Source organism: Struthio camelus, chromosome 1, assembly GCF_040807025.1.
Source record: "Struthio camelus isolate bStrCam1 chromosome 1, bStrCam1.hap1, whole genome shotgun sequence".
Lineage (NCBI taxonomy): Eukaryota > Metazoa > Chordata > Aves > Struthioniformes > Struthionidae > Struthio > Struthio camelus.
In genome coordinates, this window is record NC_090942.1 from 137,773,280 (window position 1) to 137,779,506 (window position 6,227).

A 6,227-nucleotide genomic window follows, 5' to 3' on the forward strand; every position below is an offset into this window, starting at 1 on the left:
GATAACCTGAATAGCACAAAACTCCAGAAAAGATGTAACATAAAACAAGGTAATTAATGCATTCAGTGTGGTGTAGCCGAAGAAAACACAGCCCTTGAAGGAATATCTGCCTGATCAAGATGAGCCCCGAACTGCACAGAAGCAGTTGCACTGCTCTTTACTCTCACATAGAGCCATATTTTACAGCAATTACACCATCAATCCACAACCTAAGTAATCTTGCATATTCTTTGGCAGTGGGGGTGGGTGGCTAGCATGAGTAGCTCCATGAGTTTCCCATCATTAAAGACACACCTACAAACACTGAGGCCTTATCATGCTACATTGACATGTAATAAAAGATTTTCTTTGCAAAAATTCAGTTACACAGAGTATTATTCGCAACACCCACAGATGGAGCTTCACAGCAAAGGCATGCATATGCAAAGCTACAGCATTAAATGAAATAATTGCGATAAGGAGAACACTGGCCTGGCAGTGAGGTAATAAGGAACTCCTCAACGCAAGTGCTGGGAGCCCTCTGCTGACTGAGTAATATAATCCAGGAGAGAAGTTGCTAAGAGATATTCAGCAGAATCTCCCGTCTTTTAGCATACCGCTGGTGTTCAGTGGCACGTGTTGACCGCATCCGTCCATTTAGCACATCCAAACCCACGTTCCTCTCAGTCCAGCCATCACCTGAACCACTATAACTGGATGGTTCAAGCACATACAGACTTTACATGCTAAAAGGCATTTAAGAGGTACAGTGGCGTGGGGAAAAGCTCCCATTTCAGGGCTTCTGCCCCTACCTTAAGTTCCGCTTTTTAAGGAAAATCCTTAATTTTCTCAAGATAGATTTTTGAAAGCAAACATTCTTGTTTTCATGCTCCATTTTGAAAACACTCATTAGTATGTACCATGCTGCATCTGAGGGGATAAATCATAATTTTCACAGATCCATTATGCACCACACAACAGCTTCCTCAAGGGCATTACTGACACGGACAAACTTAAAATTCTGCCTTGTTTCTCTGTACGCTATTTAAAACACTGTCTTCTGTACCAAGAAAATCATCCACATCTTCCTCCCCCACTGAAAAGAGAGTTAAAACACTCTGCAGCAAGCAGTGTAGCACTTTCCCATGACTTAATTTACAACAAATCCACACAGCCAGCTTCCCCAGAAACCGCAGGGTTGTTGATGCACCTCTCATTGAGCTCAGCCTGCCCTTCCCATGCCTTGGTCAACCTGCTGGGTACTGAAATGCAATAGAGCAGCTTTACATCCTCTGTTCCCTACTTAATTGTCAAGAACAGAGCAGCCTAGCAAATCAAAGGAGCAGCAGGATGTGCAGCAAGGCTTGCCAGCCGTTTCTGAGAGGGGGTGGACGGCAACGACGTTGGGAGGGCATCAGCTGAAAGCGAAGAGGGACCATATACATGCCTGGGAAAGGAGGGCCCACGCTACCCATTACATGCAGTGTTCATGCCCTAACAGGACCCCTGCCCTCCAGACTGATTAGCTAGGTCTCTCGGCTGTGTTTTGTGGGCAGACCTGGCTGCAAGGCTGCCAGCGGAAAGGCCCTAACACACGGAGGCATGCCTACAAGTGTAGAAAAACCTTACCTGCGGCTCCCCACAGCATGAAAGCTATTAAAGTGATTTACCCCCTTCACTGCTCCTCTGTAGGTGAGGACCAGAAAACGCATCAAGATAATACATTTTTAATTACCACATTTTTAATTAACTAGTAATTCAAAAAAAAAAAGAAAAAAAAAAAGAAAAAAAAAAACCCACGCCGGCGGTTGCAGCCCCAGGGCGCTGCTTCGCCCGCCCGCCCGCTCGCCCGCCTGCCCTCAGAAGCAGTCCCCCAACCCTCAGCCGCGCTGCCCGCCCAACGGCTTCGCCGCGCGCCCAACGGCCGCCCCGCCCCGCCCCCTGCCGCCAGTACCAACCCCCCTCCCCCCCCGCCGCGGCCGGCAGCCGGCACAGCGCGCCCCGCGCACCCCTCCCCCTGCCGCCTGACCCTCCCCGCGCCGCGGCCTGCGCCGCGTGGGCGGGGCGGCGGAAGAGGTTCCCCCCCCCGCACCCCACCCTGAGCGCCGCGTGCATAGAGGCAGGGCCGGCGGGAGCTGTTTGCGTGGCGGTTCCATAGTGTAGTGGTTATCACGTCTGCTTTACACGCAGAAGGTCCTGGGTTCGAGCCCCAGTGGAACCAACCCCGAGGGGTCCCTTTTTTGCCTTTTTTTTTTTAATCCTCCTTTTTTCTTTCTTCCTAAACCGCTCTCATCTTTTTCCCCTGCTTCTCATCTCTTCTTCTTTTCCTTCCCCCCAAGATAGGCGACCTTATTAAGCACGTAAATAAAAGCCCAGGACCGGCAATGGGGTGAAAGAAGAGAGGAGGTGTGGGTGTTGCGGGCAGTGGAAAGCTCTCTGCTGATTTTTGTTAAAATGGAGAAAGCCCGGCCCTGCAAGAGAAGCAATCTGGTTTGCTAAGCCCTTCCATCAGAGTGCAGGAGTCACATGTTTATTGGAGAGAGCCCAGGATAAAAGAAAACAGGTCTGTGCTTTCCGAAGGACCTGCGCAAAAGCACTTGTTTCTAAGAGCAGGGACGGGATTTAGACGCCGTCGCTGCAGCGCTTCCTTTTTTCCCCTGCCTTGCTTTTCCGCAACCATCCTGAACACAAACGGGGAAGAGACCCAGCGAGGGCTGATTCCTCCTGGCAGCGGCCTCTTTTAATCTCGTGGCACCATTTTGTGGCTCGTAGCCGCCGTACTGACACCTGCACGCCCATGTGAGGAGGGCAGGGAGGGCCCGGGCTGGCGCAGGCCCAGGACGCGTCCCCAGGGGCAAAGGCGGCCGGAAAGGCGCCTCGCTGGGGCGAAGGGACGCCCCTCCGCTTCCCTAATAAAAAAGACATCGTCTCTCCCTGACTTATACCCGTAGGCCCCCGGCCGCCCCAGGGGCAACCGGTGCCGTGGGCTCTGCTGAGGGACGGCTGCAGCCCTTAACCCTGCGCTCGTTTTCCCCGCTTCGGCGCCTGTCGTTTGTTTTCACCCGTGATCTTTCCTGTGTGCCATCATGAATAAGAGTATTTTAAAAAATACATCAACGAGGGGAGGGAGGGATTGGGAATCTCAAATTGCTGGGGACCAATTTAACTTTACATAGATAAAGCCATATACATATATATATGTATATATATGGCTTTACATATACATATATATACATATACATATACATATACATATATATATCCCTGGGCTGCCACTCCCGCGCGGGCATTGGCTTTGGGATCGGGCTGTCTTGGCAGGACCAGATCTGGTCTAAGCTACCGCTATAGCTTAAAAAACGGAAGAGAGAAAGTGCTTTAACTGAGGGCAGTCAGCCCGAAGGAGCGCGCTGGGGGACGGAGGCGCGTGCCGCGGTTAGAGCAGGGATCGCCGGCGCACGGCGGCAGACGTGCTCCGGTCCGGCCTTCCTCCCCGCTAGCCTGGTCAGCGGTGCGCCCGGCCCCCGGGGCAGCTCAGGCCACAGCGACGCATCCCGCTTGGTGGGTCAGCTGCCTCCTGCAGCCGCGCTCCTTCCAGGTTACCGGCTGAAAGCTGAATAAGGTGAAAGCTAGGCTTGCCCGTAGGCAGCGCATGCCAAACTCGAGTGTAGGTACTTCCCATGCGATTAAGACGGCGATGCCGAAGCGCTGGCCCTGCTCGCAGCCGCCGGTGCTGTGCTGCTCCCAGCCCCAGCTCCTGGGGGTGCCGGCCGCCGGATCCTGGCAGCCAGCGCCAGCTAACACTTAGGAGCAAGGCGCCTTTTCAGAAGAGGACGTAAGCTCATGCTTCAGACTCCTGGAAAGGCGGATTTACTTCAAGAGCCAGATCTGCAGCGTGCGGAGCCCATCACAGCTCCATCCCACGTCAAGGGGACCCCGCTCCTGAAAGCTTGACTCCAGCTCTGAAAGTATTGGCAGTCTGCCCACGTCTGCTTTGCCCACGCCTGCGTTAACCCACATAGGCAGCTCTGCCGCGTTCAGGAGCAAATTCATTTCCCACGAAAAGAGAGCTCCGCGCAGAAAGCCTAAGTCTGCACAAGACGTTTGCACGGGGCTCCTCACAGGGTGCCGAGCTACCTCTGTGTTTGTTAATAAAGCAAGGCCGGCGTACAGGCTGCAGCGCCGGCCTCCGGTTTAATTTTTAGCCAACTGCCCATGGCGCAAGGTGGCCTTTGTGTTATTTTAGACACTTTGAGGAAAGAAAAAAAACGGCAAAATATCCGAGGGCCGCAAAATGAAACACAAACGTCTTAGGGCCGAAGGGACGCCAGCTGCGCCCAGAGACTATGCCTGGGCCAAGTGCTGCACAGAGTGAAGTGCTGGCCCTGTTTTATTTAGCAATTTGGATGTAATCAAAATGTCCTACTTAAGGACTGTTTATACTGGATGCAGTTTCGGTCCGTTATCAATGACAGGGTCATTTTGATTTTTTTTTCCCCCCACACAGGGTAAATGTAGCTCTTTTTGGTGCCGTTTCATGTATTGGCTTGAAAATGTTTTTTTATCTTCTATACCTGAAAGTATGTGTATGCCTGCTAGGAACGATCTGCGTGATTCATTTAGCAATGCTGTCTGCAGTAGCAGCATGATTTTGCCATTTATGGTTGTTAAAACGAAGGGCTGTGAACAGCATTAGACACAGAGGGTCTGAACTGCACGGTATTTTATACAGAGACTTCAATTTTAAGACTCTCCTACGCGTCATGTGAGCCAATTTGATTTTTTTTTTTTTAATGTTAGAAACACATTTTTAAACAAAGGCTGCCCTTCTTCTGTGAGGAGAAAATGTTATAGCAGGGGAGCTGGCAGCCTTGGGGATGTCCCTTTGACTGAAATGTTCTTTGATACAGCCCTGCTATTTCTGAACACTCTCTCTGAGATACTGCATTTCTTACATTAAATCAACACATTTGATTAAGGGTGGGACTGATTGTGAAAAGCATTGATTTTAAACGCCTGGGGGTGATGGGGGAGAATGTTTTTTTTTTTTTTTTAAGCTATGCAGACATTTTGAGAGGCTTACATTCAGGGATGCCATTTGCCTAGCTTTGTTTATTTGCACCTTGGCACCTTTACACCGCTGGGAAACTGCAGTCTGAAAAAACTGTCAGCCGCTGTAGTAATCCGGAGCGCAAACGCCAACAAGTGCCGGAGAGCACGTCCTCTGTGCGGATGGGGTCTGGGGGCTGTATGCTGTGCTGCTTTTTGCTTACCCCCCCCCCCCGATGTTTCTCTCCGGTTGTGCAGCTCTGCTGCACGGTGATACCTGCTTAGGAGACCAGCGGGCGAGAGGCTGCAACCCTAGTCTGGTTTCCCAAGCGGGAAGTGGAAGAAGGTATTTAGGGATTTTAAGCTGGGATTTTCAATAAGTTGCTGGTGCTATTTAGATACTAAATGCTCATCAGTGCAGACAGGGAACAGATATCTGAGCTTCTTCAGCAGCTCTAGCAATCTCTGGCCCTGTGGCAGCCCGTTTTAGCTAGGACTGCAAAGAAAGGGCGAGAGTGAGCCTTGCACAAACGCTGGGCAGAGCCTGGAGCGAGAGAGCCCCGTGCAACCATCTGGGCTGCTGACCAAAGGCTGCTCCCACGTTCCCTCTGCAAGGACCATGTTCACCCCTCTGCAGGTCCTTCTGAGCCTGGGCAGGCCTTTGGTGGGTCTCACTGCCCCAAGAGGAGAGCTGCGTATGAGTAGGAGGTCTCTAAATGAAAAACCAAGAGCGTTTTAGGCCAGTTTCTCAGCGAGAAATCTGAAGATCCTTAATCTTCCAGGGACTGACCTTTTTTCCTTCTGAGACTGCCCATCACAACATGATATGTTACATCTCCATTCAGTGGAGTGAATGGCTGAAGTTTCACAGAGTCATGGCAGGCATGAGTTTGGAGACAGAAGAACTGCTGAACTGTTAGATTATTTGTCACAAGATATACAATCTTTTACAGAAAAGCCTTTCACCAGCCGGTGACACGTCACTTGGAGGCGACAGCTCCAGCTGAAGTGTTTTCTTAGAAAATGGTGATTCACAGCCCCCTGCCTTTAGGAAAATTAAATCAAGAGGTGCAGGCCTTCGCAGCACCCTCCGCTTCCCAAGGACAGCGTGCCGAGGATGAGCTGTGCACCTCGTGCTCCCCTTTATCTCTTGCAGCAGCAGGGATTTGTTTTTTTTAGAGCTTGTCAGAGTGGCAGCACAG

The 6,227-nt window shown here is 51.2% G+C and overlaps 1 protein-coding gene and 1 non-coding gene across 2 annotated transcripts in view; one reads left to right on the forward strand and one right to left on the reverse strand.

Moving 5' to 3' along the window:
• The window catches only part of PPEF1 (protein phosphatase with EF-hand domain 1), a 41,873-nt gene extending 40,033 nt beyond the window's left edge, over positions 1–1,840 (reverse strand). The window contains exon 1 of the mRNA XM_009669234.2: positions 1,609–1,840. The gene's annotated coding sequence lies outside the window, so the exon portion shown is untranslated. The remainder of the gene's footprint in view (positions 1–1,608) is intronic.
• Positions 1,841–2,127: 287 nt separating this feature from the next.
• Positions 2,128–2,200, forward strand: TRNAV-UAC (transfer RNA valine (anticodon UAC)). Its single transcript has one exon. It is a non-coding gene; the product is annotated as a tRNA-Val (tRNA).
• The last annotated feature ends 4,027 nt before the right edge of the window (positions 2,201–6,227 follow it).